The sequence below is a fragment of the Sinohyriopsis cumingii genome, chromosome 12 (genome assembly GCF_028554795.1).
Source record: "Sinohyriopsis cumingii isolate HCF-2022 chromosome 12, ASM2855479v2, whole genome shotgun sequence".
NCBI classification, from domain to species: domain Eukaryota; kingdom Metazoa; phylum Mollusca; class Bivalvia; order Unionida; family Unionidae; genus Sinohyriopsis; species Sinohyriopsis cumingii.
Genome location: NC_142972.1, coordinates 14,320,647 through 14,338,156, shown reverse-complemented (window position 1 = coordinate 14,338,156; position 17,510 = coordinate 14,320,647). Strand labels below are relative to the sequence as shown.

The 17,510-nt window shown below is 36.3% G+C and overlaps 1 protein-coding gene across 1 annotated transcript in view; it reads left to right on the top strand.

Annotated features, from left to right (window-relative positions):
- LOC149786024 (E3 ubiquitin-protein ligase rnf213-alpha-like) overlaps nt 1-17,510 on the top strand; it is a 358,391-nt gene that overhangs the window by 115,758 nt on the left and 225,123 nt on the right. The gene's annotated exons all lie outside the window — the stretch shown is intronic.

Sequence of the window (17,510 nt, the reverse complement as noted above, 5' to 3'; positions counted from 1 at the left end):
AAGTAGATTATTGTGACATGGTGTGTGGTCCAGTTGGTAAAGGCTTTGAGTAAGTTGGATGGCCAAATGCAGGGACAGTCTTGTGTAAATAACAAATTCATGTTTGCACAAGACAATTATGCTTCCTTTGAATAGCTTTTGAATTGTTTGGATTATGGGTGAAAATGATGTAAATTTGAAAATTTCTTCATGGTTTTGGTCCAGCAACTGATACACTTGCTGTACATTGTTAGAAAATGTCTTATGAAATAAGTACCACATTAGCCATGGTAAACCATGCTGTGCAAAGTCTCAATCAAAATTTAGCATTGCAGATATAAACACATGAGGTGAAACTTATATTTAGTTGGAGCTTTTGAACAGCAATGGAAGAACATTAAACTTTTATTTTATTGCTTTTTCATGTTTTAAATATTGTATAGCTCAACATGTTGGATACCAGATGTGATGGTATTGTATCCAGCACATTAGGTCACTACTCCTCATAAACTTGGTACAGTTTTATCCTAAAGTTTAGTTGTTTCTGAATGACAATGGTGAATGTAGGATATTCAGTATGGCCACCATAGCAGCTGTCTTGAAAACTTGTTATAACTGTTTCTGATGAACAGATGATCATATTGAAATGAAGTTTTCACAGAAACACTCTCTATATCATTTGGTTGATTCTTAATAAAACAAATGCTGATTTTCTTTCCAACTTAGCCATCTTGGTAGCCATCTTAAAAAGATGGTTATATTGGCATTGCGTTTGTAACTTAAATATTCCAGGTCTCTAGTTTGTTCTGAAAGTAAAGGGCTCTGATCTGACTTTGAATGGATGATTGTATTAACAGAGCTTTCTACCAAAACACTCTTTATAATATGTAGATAATCCCAGTCTTATCACCAAAATGGCCACAATAGCAGCTGTCTTAAAAATCTGATTACTCTTTTAGAAGTGATGGTTCTACAGTACAGCTCAAGCAGTATTTCATTTCTCTATGGATTTTGAAGGGAGTGGATAGGATTAAGAAAAGGCCTGTCCCTGCTCATCATGATGGAGTTGCTGCTGCTTCTGATGGAGAATGTCTCTGCACACATCACTTATTTGCAATCACATCCTATGGCTGCTGTAGAGTGTATGTGGTCTTGATAAAGTGTTTGCTATTTATGACCCTGAAAGCATGTACTAAAATAGTTTCATTGAGAGTGAGAGCAAGCTTCAATGTGGAGCTGATTACCTGCTCCACCATTACTCATGAAGAAATGAAAATTCACTTGAACTGTACAGTATTAACATGGCGTTTTCATTAAAAACAGTTTTTAGCTCATTTCCATGAGGAAGAGGTTAGTTATTCAAATATCCCTGGTGTTGGCATTTGGCATGTGAACAATATTTGTACATTCTTGATACTTGGTTAAATTAAGTTTTTAGATTTAGCTTGTGGCTTTTGCATCCTGCATACATACTGTTGTTTCCTGGAAAAATGCAACCTGGAAAGTGGAAGCATCTTAATGAGTAGTACATCCTTGTCACAAAATTAAGTCACTGTGACACAAATTTCATTCTTGAATGACTGGTTAAATTTTAAATTTTTTTTCTCAAGCTCTGTTAATACTAAAATCATCAAACTAGATAATAATATGCATCTGTATTAGTACCACATATAAAAAGGTCACCATAACCTATATTTAATATTGGATTGGCTCTAAGTTTTTGCTTTTGGCTCTTGACCAGACAGGTCTTTTACATCATGCTTACACACTGTCATACCTAGAATTATAAAAATGAATGAGAGAATGTATCTTGATGAGTACTATGCCCTCTTCCAAAATCTGGGTCCATGTTACCATATTTGTACCATGATACAATGGTGCATTTAACCTTGTCTTTGTACTAGGTGCCAATTTTAAACTGTCATATTAGCATATACTTTAATCCATCATCAAGAGTTAATACAGAACACACCATTGGGTTTTTTCTTCTTTAAAGACATTATCCTATTATAATACCATGTGAAAACTACCTCACAAGTCTAGCCCTCCCAGGCTAAAATGTTTCAGCCAAAAAACTAAAAGTTATCTACCCACCTTGGTGGCAGTTAGAGTGATCTCCATTTGATACAGAGTTTGGTGCCAAATCCTGTAAATACTTAAGTTGCCACTTCCTCTTGTGCTGAGTGGCATGCTCTCTACAAACGGAGATGCTTGCAATCCACATACAAGTATTTTGGAAGTTTTCAACCTTACAGTAAGTTGGAGGAGTGTTCTCTTAGAAGCAAAGTATACTCCATTTTTAATTTATAATTTACTTTTATAAATTTATAACTTTTCTGTTCTTTTTTCAATGGCAATGTTTCTGGTTTTTCAGGATCATTACTTTGCTGTACTCTTACACTTAGGTGTCCATGATAAATACCTGCATTGGTCACTAGTGTGTCCACTCACATTGCTACAGTGTATATAAATATATGCAGGTCTGGTGTGTGATACAGAAAACTCATAATATTGCTGTATAATTTCTGCTATGGTCAGATACATGCATGCAAGTTTTCTATATTAATCTAGTCTTAACATCAATGTCATAGTTACATACTTAATGTTTTACTGATTTTGTCTGTATAGGCTGTCATTTGGCCTTTCCTACAGGTAGCATTGTCTTAAAATTGATATTACAGCATCCACTTCATAAGTATCAATAATGATGCGTCAATGCATTTTTCTGTACATATATTGTCTGTACTATAGAAAACTAATTTCTACTGTTATATAGTTTCTGCTGCAGTGATATATGTAGAGGTAAGTTTTCTGTACATAGTTTAGTCATTGTCCACTTCATAGTTACTATAAGTGATGCCTTAGTGATTTTACTTTTATAGGCAGTCAATTGGCCTTTCATACAGGTAACTTTTATTAGAATTGATATTTTAGCATCCACTTCATAAGTATTAATAGTGATGCTCCAATACTCTTCCTGTATTGGTGGCCACATGTACCTGTTTACAGATAATTATCATAGTGTTATCTTGGGCAATACACTGAATTTATAAAGTAGGAGATCCATGCTGTGCTACACATGTATATATTGTCTGCTCTGTTTTGTCAAACAAATTTAGACCATGGGCAAGACCCATTGTAACGTTCGAAACATTGGAAAAATGGGACTGATAACTCAAGTTGCCAATCTACAAATACATGTCAGACTTGCATATTATGGACAGAAAGTCAGTGAGTTGTAGTACTGAGGGTATTAAAGGGGAAGGCACAGAAGCACACCTCAAAGATGTCATCAGCTTGCATGTTGACATCCGTCACCATTACAATATGATAAACCTTTCTTGGTAGAACCAGTGTTCTGTTTACCACATGTACCCAACACCCAGCTGCATTTATCAGCTGCCATAGAGCAAAATCAAGATCAAAACAAACCACTTCAGTTAATGTCAGCTTAACCCACTCAGTGCCATAAGGCAGTCAATGCAAATGATCAGATTTGCGCCTTCACTTTATTTACAAGTCTTTGCCATTCAAAGGGAGCCCTTATTTAGCGACTGTTTGGAAGTACCATATTTCACCATCACAGTTGATTGTACATTGTAAACCAAAGATGGTAGGCCTTTATTGACTACATTGGAATGAGATCAAAATTAAAGCAAGCATTATCTCACATGGGTATTGTGGATCAAATATGCCCTTACCTGTCTCAGCACAGATAATGTCAGGATGTCACACAAGATTAAATGACACTGTTCCGTTGAAACAGGACTCAGATTACAACAGTACACTGCCACAATTAATCTTACTATTTTAGCCAAAATACAGAAGGCCTTTGTTTCAACTGTATGGACTGGCTATATCCCCTAATCTGCATCAACACAAATAATGGCACAATGTCTTGAAAGATAAATGGTACATTTCTGTCAAAACTGGATTCTGTCTTATGTTTCAGATCACAACAAGTCACTACCACAATTGATCTTGCCATTTATGCCAAAGGACGGAATGTTTTTGTGTAGTACGTTTGCCCACTTCATACCACAGTGCACTTTATGGATCAGCCACAAGTCACTCAGTGTATCTGTTGCCCAGTTTAGTGCCCTAATACATGCTGGATTTGGAGTCATTGTGTCCTCATGCCTTTGTCACTCAAAGGGAACACTTAATTTGTGGTTAAATCCCAATTAGGATGTTCTGCATGCATGGTGTTCTGCTCCTTTAGAAAATCTTCTCCAGATTGCACAGGAGGCACCATATAGACATGATTAAATATGCTCGCAAGCTCCATCATCTTTTCTAGATCACACTGACTGGAGAAGACTGCCTTCTGAGCATCAATTGATGTTTTTCTCTCTTTCTTCCCAGACCATTGCCTTCTTCTTTGGGATTTTCTAAGCTGGTGTCTTGAGTAACAAATCCGTGGACATGTTCACAATATTCCAAGCTGCCTACATGTATTAACAAACTTGCTGTCCTAGAAGAATCAACTACATGCAGAATGGTCACTTCATCCCTTGGTTTTCACTCGCATATATATGCCCACTGGGATTGACCACTGGCAGATATATTGGTGACAAGGGGATTGCAAAACTCCCAAACTTTGTCTAACCAGCCCCAAATCTGAAAGCCTTGGCAGTTGACATTCTTTTCATAGATTGGAACAGTTTCGATGCATATGCTTACCTTCCAGCACACCTCTTTCCAAACATGATACAAAAAAGCAAGAGACTCTGTGTGCCTCTTTGTCCTGATTACTCCACTCAAGGGGGAGAGGGAGAAATTGTGGATCAACAATCTCATGAATGTAGCAGCTGAAATCCCCAGGAAGAAGAGAATTTCCTCATCTGCTCAAGCAATCATGATGGCAGGCGTTCCATCCCAATCCAGATTTGTTGAACCTGCATGTCTGGATCATATTAAACAAGCCACCACAAGCAAACAGTTCTCTCATCAAGTGGTGGTGAAAATCACTTGAGTGAGACCAACCTCCACTTGAAGTGTATGAGGGAAACAGGAATTTTGCACTGAGGCGTAAGCATGAACACATTGCACTGCTGATCATTTCAGTACCTCAATAGCTAAGTTTGGCTCTTGGATTAGAAACAGCTCAGATCATGATAGATCTTGACCATTACATGATTTCCAACATGCTGAATCATCATGGAATATAGGATATGAATCAAAAGTCTGTCTGTTCGGCTGTCAAATATCTAGTTCACATGTACAAAGGTGTTGATATTGTGCCCAAAATGGATCTAACAGGGGTGCTCACCTGTCTGAATAAGATGTCATTTCAACTGCTCTCAAGGGCTTAATTAGTTCAGTTCTCATATAAGACCTGCTTCTTACTTGCACTAGTGACAGCAGGCAGAATGTTTGAGACAGATTCTTTATCAGTTGACCTGAACTATTTGTTGTTCTGTCAGGGTGGGACAGTATAACTAGGGACAGCAGCAGGGAAGTTCTACAGACCCCCTGGCACAGACTAAATTAACCCTCCTACCAAACATTTCTCCGTAGAAACCTCAGAATTCAAAAATAAAGCCTCCTACGCAAAATAATCCGCAAAATTTCAACCCAAGATGCAATTTCAGGCATAAAAAAAAGGCAGCTTTTTTGGGGGGGGTATTGTAAAATTTGTTTGTGATTGCAAGATCGGGTTGCGGATACTAATTTTATTTCACATTAAAACAATATCATTGAAAATAAGATGAGTAAAAAAACTAGCACAGTTGGAGAGCCTCATTCGGCTAGATTAGTGCGAGAAGAATTAGCGGCAGTAAGGAAACTTATTCCGACAAAACGATTATTTAAGAAAAAAGTTCGTGAGTACGATGATGAGCAACATCATATTGGTGAAGTATCGTCAAAGTGGTTGAGTCCAGTCACCGGAGTGATCGAACAAGTAGCATACGGTAAACAAACGAAAGATAAGGAACTTAGAGATCTTGGGCTTATTCCTATGACGAGAGATATTGAGCAACACTCTAGAATTGTTCCTGGTCAACTTGAGCAAATTCATCAAGGACAAGCACAAGCACGTCAAGAACAAGCACAAGCACAAGCACAAATACTAGAGTTACAAAGAAAAACACAAGAACAATTGCAGCAGGAACAAGAGCATCCCGAAGAAGGAAGAATAAAATTTTTAAGTACTGATAAATTTACCGATGAGGTTATCACAAGAATAAGGGAAATGAATCCGGATGAAGTTATAAAATTTGCTGCGGAAAATTATGATAAAAATAGACGGAAAAAATTAATGAAACCTCATCAAGCCGAGAATGTGTCTCGCGTACAGTGGATAAAATGGATATACTATATACACAAAGATGTTAAAAAGGTCAACAAAGATGATCCTGAATATATCAATTTTATTGATTCGATAGTCAATTACAAACCACGAGAATTTTCAGAGTCGCGTTTGTTCCCATCTTCACTTGAAGAAATCAAACCCGCAGAAAGCAAGGAAGTTCAAGAATTAGCTGAAGAAATCAAACCCGCAGAAATATCATCTGATTTTGCAGATGTACCTGCGAATTTGCTTTTGAGATTCCAATCTATCAATAAACTAGATGATAAAGAGACAAGATTGCATGTTGCTGCAAATTATAACCCATTAAATAAACTTATATATCTGCAAGAAAACTTGCATAAAATTGTTGATGCTAATCCAGAAATCTGGCCTGCGGTAATTTATTTTGGTAGTTTAAGGAAGAAAATATATTTGAAAGATGAAGGATTTAAAAATTTTATGGAGAAAGTTGAAAAATATAAAAAAGAACAGAAATTAGGAAAAGAAAAATCAATATCAGGAAAAGGATATGGAACTGGATATTCAGTTTGCCCCGACAGTGTTGTTAACGATGTTTCTCGTCTTGAAGTATTAATCGGAGGAAAGCGAGCCGGAAATAACTCTCACGAAATAATCAACGAAGCATCAGATATTTGTCAGCGATTATTTCGCGGTGGTGTAATTGATTCCCACATTTATAAAGAACTTGTTGATGAGCTTATCGATTAAAACAACATAATTGGAATAATATGATTATTCACAAAAATCAACGCAGACCAACACTGGTTCGCGTAGTAAACTCTAGATTGCCAGTATATAAATATGTTCACGGCAACGGATTAGGTGATATCGTTGGAAGTCTTGTTACTCGAGTAATACCTAAAATTGGACCAATAGTAAAACAATTAGGATTGAAAGCGATAGGAAAGATTGGTGAGACCGCTGTTTCTGGTATTGGCAATTTAGCTAGTAAAGGATTCAACACTGTCAAAGATAAAATATTAAATTTAATACGTAAAAAAAGACCGGTCAGATTACCTATCACTAGAGAGATGCCGCCAGAAATTAGCAAAACCATAAATGAAGCAGCAAATAAAAAAATAAATGATCTGGCGCAGGAAGTTGCTAAGACGAATCTAGCTCATGAGATTGCAAACACAAATCTGGCGCATGAAATTGCAAATACAAATCTGGCGCATGAAATTGCAAATACAAATCTTGGAAATACAAGTTTCATTTCAGGGGATGGTCTTCGTTTTAGACGATATCATTAGTAATAATGTTCAAACAATTGTCAAATGAAGCGTTTAACATGGACGAGCCAGTAGGTAGAGACACATCAATGCGAGATCTTCAGTATTTCTCGTACGAGGTAGTTGAACCAAATACACCTAACCGCAAGGAAATTCAAGTTCACGATACAACAAGATATTTTCTTCCGTCTGAGGCGTATATCGAGGTTGTTGGGACGCTTAATAAAACCGATAATACCAACTACGGAGCGGATTTTAAAGTTGGATTTGTCAATAACGGTATCATGGCATTATTCAAGAGTGCCACTTACATGATTGATGGAAGAGAGATTGAATCAATCACTGAAAATGTTGATGTAGCAACAACGATTATAGGTCTAGCAAGATACTCGGATGATTTCACCAGATCGGCTGGTCCTAGTATGATGTTTGCTAAGGATAATTCTGATGAACCTATATTCAAACCGTTTGTTGTTAGACAACCGAATAATCGCGACGCTCCTAATCCTGTCCCTGCTGCTATCGAAAATATGATAATTGATCAAACTGAAAATTATAATCTTGGATTTGCCACGCGAAAAAAAATGTTAATTGGAGCCAATAATAATTTCTCCTGTGCAATTCCGTTGTCTCACATTTTTGGATTTTGCCGGCATTTCAGGAGAGTTATTTATGGAGCAAAGCATACAATTTCCTTTATTCGAGATGCCGCGGGTAATGATAGAGCCATTTGGCGAGAAGCGGGTGATGCTGGTAAGGTAACATTAACTAAAATTACTTTGTGGATGCCAGCAATAACACCATCAATTCACGAAGAAGAAAAATTATTATCATTCATGAATCAAGGAGGAAAATCCATCATGTCCTGGCTAACAACAACAACCGACTCCTCCGATGTTAATATGAATGGAATATACACTTGGCGAATTGCGTCACAGCAAGGTGTTTCAGCGCCCAGGCATATCTTCATTGTTCTTCAAAATGCAAATAGATACGACCAATTACACAGTCACATGATATTTGATCGATTCGAGGCAACAAACGTATCATTAAGAATAAATGGCCAACAAGAACCAACCGAGGAAATAGCTATCAATTTTGCTAATTATTCCACTGCACGCGCGTATCATCGATTATTAACTTATATGGGTCGCGATCAAAATATTGATACCGGATTGCAAATATCACAGTTAGATTTTAATACTCTTTATCCCATCTATTATTTTTCCCTGGAACATCTTGATTTGGTAAAGCAGTCGGTTGTCGATATTCATTTCAAAGCAAGAATAAACACTGGAGGGCCAGCGAGGGCAATTGCTGTTATTCTTAGTGATAGAACAATGATCTTAGAAGGCATTAGTGGTAGAATGAGAGTCATCGACGCACCCGTAGAAAATATGTGATAAATTCTAAATTTAGATAAAGTGATTATTAATATGCCATACGAACACGTCAGCGTAACACTGACCCCGGGTCAGATAAAAAAACTTCAAACAGCAACAAAGGCGCGGCGAGGATTGAAATTAATCTTGAAAAATAATCAGATTCACGGTGGACCTAACAAACTATCACTGACACGAGGTCAACACGGACGATTTACCAAAGCCAGATCAGCGAATTCTGGTGTTCATGTAACTCTCTCCATTGGCGCAGTAAAAGACATGATCAAGGTAGGTGGATTCCTTCCTTTCCTATTACCGTTATTAGCTCCGTTGATAAGCGGCGCGTTATCAGCAACGGCTGGATTTGGAGTTAAAAAATTATTGGATAAAGTTACCGGAGGAAGATACGGTAAAAAAAAATACCATCACGGATCTGGCCTGAGATTAGGACGACCCCCAATATACGGATCCGGCCTAAGATCATCACGCCATCATCGAATTTAGATTTAATCAACGAAGCAAAAAAAAAGAAAATAAAATTTTTCAGAGGAGTATTCATGCGAGATCAACTACCTAACAAACCAAACTCTACCGAGACAGGAATAATAAACCTTGATAAAAATTCCGGTCCTGGGACTCACTGGGTTGCCTACGCGATTAATCCTCGTGAAATCATTTACTTCGACTCATATGGATTAGCACCACCAAATGAATTTTTCAAATATATTTCCTCGTTGAAACTTCCAGTTTGGTATTCAACACTTCCAACGCAAACATCAACCGATCCACCAATATGCGGTCCAGAATCAATTAACGTTCTTGATGCAATTTCAAAATCATCCCGCCCTTATCACAAAATTTTATTTGAATATACCGTAGATAAATATCATGGTTGACATTTATGGTAGATCTCTCTTTAGAAAGAAAGAAGAAACAGATGAAGAAAAAAAAATCGATACATCAAATTTTGCAACCAAGAAAGACATTAACAATCTTCTATCGTTGGCAGAGATAAATCCTGGTGAAATTGCTGTTTTTCAAAATACCGAAGGTCGATTACAAACTAGCAATGTCAAAGTAACTGATATGATTAGCCGAGATGAATATAACGAACGCATCAAACAATTTACTCAGTTATCAGATTCAGTAACAAAATCTATCGCTGACGTTACTAATATTATCGCAAGTTTACCATCAAAGGCAAATATCGCAGATGTAGAAAAATCTGATAAAGAACTATCAGCGACATTATTGTTAAAGTTGGATAAGGCAGTCTACAATGAAGATCAGGAAAAACTTACAAAGCAACTAACTAAACTAACTAACGATCTTAAAAAACTCGATGAAACCTTAAAACAACTTAGCAAGAAAGTTGATGATAATATAAAGAAAACAACTGATACTTCATTCGTCGCAGATCAACTAACAAAGAAAAAAGTTGATCAGGAATTGCACGATAACCTCATTGATAGCGTAGAAAAGATCAACGAAGATATTACTAATATTATCGCTGACGTTTCTGAAATAAAAACCACAATGGATAAGAAAGGCGATAAAGTGTTATACGACGATCTTAGCAAGACAACAAAGAAAATCAACGACGATATTGCAAAAATCAATAAACACATCGAATCGTTACGTGGAAGTGATGATTATGATGATCTTGTTGAAAAAACAAAATCCATCAACGATGATATTGCCAAGATAAACAAAGATATCGAAGCGGTGCGTTCACTAACATTCCAAAAAGCTGATAAAACATCACACGACGATCTTAGTGATAAAACAAAGAAAATTAGTGCTGATATTGAAACGATGCGTGTGTTAATGAATCAGAAGGACGAGAAAACAAAATCTATCAATGATGATATTGATCAAATCAGCAAAGATATTGAAACAGTCCGTGGATTAGTGCACCAAAAAATTGATAAAACATCACACGATGATCTTGGTGAAAAACTAACAAGAACAACCAGGGACGTTACTAACATTCTTGCCGATGTCACAAAGATAAATACTGCAATAAGTGAAAAGGTTGATAAATCATCACACGACGATAAAACAAAATCTATTAATGATAATATCAATCAAATCAACAAGGACATTGAAACTGTTCGTGGATTAGCGAATCAAAAAGTTGATAAATCATCACACGACGAGAAAACAAAATCCATCAGTGATGATATTGAAGTAGTTCGTGGATTAACGCAGCAGAAAGTCGATAAATTATTATATGATGAGAAAACAAAATCCATTAGCGATGACATTACTAAGATTAGTAAGGACATTGAAGCAGTTCGTGGATTAACACAACAGAAAGTCGATAAATCAGCACACGACAATCTTGGTGAAAAACTAACAAGAACAACCAGGGACATTACTAACATTCTTGCTGATATTAACGCAGTTCGTGGATTAGCGAATCAAAAAGTTGATAAATCATCACACGACGAGAAAACAAAGAAGATTGATGAGGATATTAACGCAGTTCGTGGATTAGCAAATCAAAAAATTGATAAAACATCACACGACGAAAAAACAAAGAAGATTGATGAGGATATTAACGCGATGCGTCAAATCGCAAATCAAAAAGTTGATAAATCATTACACGACGAAAAAACAAAGAAAATAAACGAAGATATTATTAAGGTTAGTAAGGACATTGAAGCAGTTCGTGGATTAACACAGCAGAAAGTCGATAAATCATCACATAATGATCTTGGTGAAAAACTAACAAGAACAACCAGGGACGTTACTAACATTCTTGCCGATATTAACGCAGTTCGCGGATTAGCGATTCAAAAAATTGATAAATCATTGCACGACGAGAAAATAAAATCCATCAATGATGATATTGAAGCGGTACGTGAATTAGCAAATCAAAAAGTCGATAAATCAGCACACGACGAGAAAACAAAGAAAATAAACGAAGATATTACTAAGATTAGCAGCGACGTTGAAACGGTTCGTGGATTAGCAAATCAAAAAGTCGATAAATCAGCACACGACGATCTTGGTGAAAAACTAACAAGAACAACCAGGGACGTTAATAACATTCTCGCCGATGTTACAAATATAAATACCGCAATACTTCAGAAAGTTGATAAATCAGCACACGACGAGAAAACAAAATCCATCAACGATGATATTAACGCGGTTCGTGATCAGAAAGTCGATAAATCAGCACACGACGATCTTCACAAGAAAATCAACGAAGATAATATTAAGATCATTGAAGATATCAACGCAGTACGCCAAATCGCAATTAAGAAAGTTGATAAAACAATACACGACAATATCCAAAGGAAACAAAAGAAAACTAATGATGATATTATCGCAGATGTTACTAAGATAAATACTGCGATAGAAGAAAAAGTTGATAAAACATCACATAATTTTCTTGACGAGAAAACAAAGAAAATCAACGCGGATATTATCAAAATTAACGAAGAAATTTCCGTGATAAATCAAATCGTTAATGGAAAGGTCGATAAAACATCACACGACGATCTTGACGAGAGAGTAAAATCTATCAACGGGAAAATTAAAAGATTTGATCATCTTTATACACCAGTGGAGTTAGAAACAATGGAAGAAGATACAGGTTATACAATACCGATTGTGATTTCATCAAGTTCATTCCCGTGGACTCCTTTTAATACCGCTTATGTTTTTATTGCACCGTTAGGTGGTGTGTATCGAGTACATTTTATTTCCAAAGTAAAATTTAAGATAACAACTAAATCTCACGAAATTTATGAATTTTATCCGGGTTTTTTTTATATTATTATGCTGAAAGATGTCGAGGAACATTTCACATTAGAGCCACCAGATAGAACCAAGACAAAAATATCCTCTCATGTAGTTATCGAGTATTTACCTTAAAAAAAATCCGCAATTGGCCAGATAAATAACTAATAATGACCGCATCGGATTACCGATATAATCTTGCGCGATCATGGCAAGATTCGCTAAAAAAACAAATAGACGAGTATCAGATAAAAATAAATAAATACCAGCGCAGATTGGTTATCATTGATGTTGTTGTTTATACTGCATCAGCTATAATCGCAGGTGCTGGAATAGTTTTATCCGTAGTAACAACAATCGCGCCGATCGTAGCAACGATAATAATTTCATCAACAACAACGATAGCTGGCGTTCTCAATATTATTGCAAGAAAAATATCTTCGTGCACAAGTGAGAAATTATTATCGTACAAAAACAAACTAACTAAGATCAATGACGCGTATTCGAAATTATCATCGCTGATTTCGGAAAGTCTCAACGATGGTATTATATCCGATTCGGAATTTTCCTCAATGATAGAAATCTACTTGGAGATTGAACAAATAAATATTAATAATGTCCGAGTTAGTCCAGATAATGACAAACACAACACCGCCAACAACGACGTTAATATCACTAAGTTCAACGAAACCCGAGTTTAGTATTAATTTTCCAACTCCAATTAGCGTCAAGGAAATAGCATTGATACAACTTCGTGTTTATAATAGCTGGCCTAATATCAGATCAAAATCATTCGGTAAATTATTATCAAACAATTCACTTGTTGTTGCTGATAAGAAACACGCCGATGGAACTCCTAGTTGGTTTGTCGTTAGTATACCAACCGGCAGCTATGAGATTGAACAGATAAATAGCGAGTTCAACACTAGAATATCGAATATTACCGGTGATGTTCATCCAGGAATAAAGATATCAACACATGAACCAACGTTATCGTCGATCATTGAAATATCGTCGCCGTATATGGTAGATATTTACCGTTCATCTATTAGGACAGTATTAGGCTGGCCTGATATTCCGCCGGGTAGAATAACAACACCAGAACCAAAGAAGTCCGACTTTATCAGCAATGAAAAAAACTTCCACGGACTTGACTTGGACTATATTGATCAATATGAGAAAACTAAGGCGAGTCTTGATTTTTCATCAGGATCAGTTTATATGCTAGATTTGTTCGAGGATAGCATTACAATATTATTTGTTAAAATTATCAACGAATACGAAATACAAAAGAAATTGTTAGAACATTATTTCCAAGATTGCGTATTTAACGTACAAACTTCGTGTAACGAAATTATAATTACAACAGAACGGATAAATAAATTAGCTGCTGATATGGAACTTATTAACGAACTAGCAACGGGCTATATACAAAACAGCGCCGTCTTTGGTATGGGTTTTATTATTAACGCGTTTATGCAACGACATAATCTAACCGAGAGGACGTTGCCAAATTATAAGTTTCCCGGTTACAATGTTGATGAGATGAGAAAATTTGTCACTGATACGACTGATAAGTTATTTCCTAAAATACACGACGCGTGGATTAAGAAGAAATCACAAGCAGAATCAATCTTGATGCATGATAACGATGGAATTGGACAAGGGAGACATATTTCTCCTGGGATAGTTAATATAACCGAAATTGTTGCTGTTTATCTTCACGCTGATGTTGTAGAAGGTAGCTATAATGTTGATCCTGCAATATCAAAAGCGGAGCAGGGATTTATATTATACACATTCTCTCCTAATGTCTCTCCTGGTTACTTGATAATAAAGGAGCCGGTTAATCCGTTTTACCTACGCTGTCATAATCGATTATTATCAAGAATAAATTTCAAACTAACAAATCAAGATGGAAATTTACTTGATATTCGCGGAGAAACGCTGAGTATAAGTTTGTTGGTGAGATCGTAATCGAAAGTTTTTGATTTTTAAATCTGTATCCCAGGGAAAAACAAACGAAAAAAATAAATAAAACCCAGAAGAATTTTTCAAAATTAATCTTTTTTTTTATTTTGTAAATTTATGCCGTCTTAGGAATCAGAGATTCTCTTGCTTTATTCTCATCAACAAGTTTTTTCAGTTGTCTGACACGAGAACTTGTGATTTTCCTTGATTCATATGCGTCGGATAAAATTAATCTAGCTTTTTCTACTAGCGTTGATAATTTAACAAAATCCTCGATGTGATCATCGCTGACTGTCGCAAGTGATTGATACATCGCGATTTGGATCTTCTTTATTAATTTATATTCTGACGGCAGGGTATATTTATATTCGAGTCTCCCTAGAATAATTGTTTCGAATTCTGATCTGATTTTATTCACATCAAGGTCCGATGGAAGATCTATCTTTTTTTTCAGATCATCAATTGCCACAATGATGTCGTTTATTATTTCTTCGTCCATTATACTAATTTTGTAATATTCAATTAATTTTCTTCGTCGTCATCATCGAATATTATTGGAATATAGGAGAATTTGATCCACTCACCAAGATTGTAAGAAAATGTTCTGTGGTTTATCCCCTCAGCTACTCGCCATATCGATACTGAACTAATTTCATAATACTTCGCAGCAGCATATATCGACACAAATACAATTTCTTCATTTGTTTCTTGATTTATCGATTTGACGGCCTTGGCATCTTTTGGATGCCTCCCAACGACGTTGCTATTAAGTAAATTTTCACTTTGAGTCACAGCTCGAAGATTGGAAAGTTTGTTGTTGAGTTTATTTCCGTCAATGTGATCTATAACCAAATTATCCTTGATGAGTCCATGGAAACATTCGAACACAAATCTGTGAACGAAGTAATTTGTTTTTCTTCGATTATTATTTTTATGAATTGTAAATCTAAGATATCCATTCATATTAATATTACCAACAAGATTTTTTGTTCTGATATATCTCACACTTCCGTCCTTGGACGCCTCATAATCATCAATGATGGGATGCGATTTATATTCGCTCATAGGAATCGTTGATTTTACTTCCATATATGATATTTTATACTTCTAAATCATAATTTGCTTTGAAACGATTAATATAATCTTCTTCACAAGAAATTACTGAGGAAGATTTCTTTTCATAATATCTCCGTAGTTCACGATATTTCTTTCCACCACAAGAGAAACATAATCGAGTCTTTCCTCGAATGCCAACTTGACAAACTAAACATCGCTGTGGTCCTTTGTTGCCTCGTCGAACTTCGTATATATGAGCGCCGCAATATTCACCTCTACAGGATTTGTCGCATGATTTTGTTGATCCGACTATTATCCACGCGCATTGCTTCATTATAATTTAAACATTTGTCTAAAATATAATAATGGATCTATTTGATCTTGATGAGGCAGAATATATCATACCTGAGGTAGATCGTGCAAAGAAAGAATTTTTCGATGATGGAGCGATTCATGTTTGGTCAACTTGGAAAACTAACTTCATTGATGTTACGATGAATCTAGAACGAGCGAAGAAGATAATCGAACACATAAAATCTGAACACAAAGAGGAGCGATTTATATTTGGAATAAAATTTATTGCACAAATGCCCGATGACACTTGGATTATTCGCGATAAACGAGATCCGGTGCGCGGCGGTAAGAAAAACGTCGTTCTTGATAAGAATTCGAAACCGGGATTGTTATTGGGAATTGACGGTCCTTATTATGCTAGAGCTTATCCTTCTAGCGCTGTTGTTTATGGAATTTATCGGCTGAATAACAATCCTGACGCGAAAAATCTACCAGCGATGAAAGAATCACCGATGATAAATTGCGTAGCTGAGAGAGTTATCGAACACATGAAAAATGCTCGTCGCGGATCTGGTCTAACCCAATTGAGATTGGATAAAATTAATTTATGGGCAAGGACGGTTGCTGATGGCGCATCAATTGACGATGTTGCTGCGTTAAGTAAGAAACTTAAATTTCCTATTACGGTTAAAACACTATCGGGTGAAATATTATACTCGTCGCCGTATAAATCCCGAGGAACTCCAATCGAAATTGTTGATCATAATTCACACGCGTGGACTCAGTCAGTGATGATATTTCCACGAGTTCGTGTTGTTAAATTCTATCCCGTTAATGGCGCTGATGCAATGTTCCGATATATCAAACTATTAGCCAAGTCCGATCCAATATCGGTCTGGTTATTTTCTAGCGAAGAAAAATACGATCAATTTATCTTGCCGTGCGGAGATATTTACCGTGATGAACTATTACACGATTCGATGAAAAATATCGCGGAGAAATATTCGTCAAATCCAGATCGATTACTGACAAACTGCTTTACTATTCCGTCTGTTGCCGCTCACGCCGCGAGAGAAAGAAATTCGTGGAAACCTACAAGAAATGAGTTTCTTAATGATATTCAACTTAGCTGTATCGAATATGGCCATGGAGGATTATGGAATACCAAATATTATTTCGAGGATATGATTTCCGTTGATATGAGCGCGTGCTATCCTGGAAGTTTCCTTGGATATGGCGATTGTGCGGATTACTTTGCTAAATTCGGCCACCCTACCAGCGAGATGACAAGAGTGGCAATTAACGGACCGTTACCTGATTTTGTTATGACAGGATTCGCTAATGTTACTTCATTCGAACTTGCTGAAAATTTGCATAAAATTTGCTATATTTGGTTTGGTCGGCATTTATCTCAGCGAAGATGGGTCCCTATAGTGCTGTTGAGATATATGCTGGATTCATCGATGTTATTATCGTTGACGGTAAGCGAGGCAATTATATCGTATAGGAAACAAACTGAAGTGTGGTTGC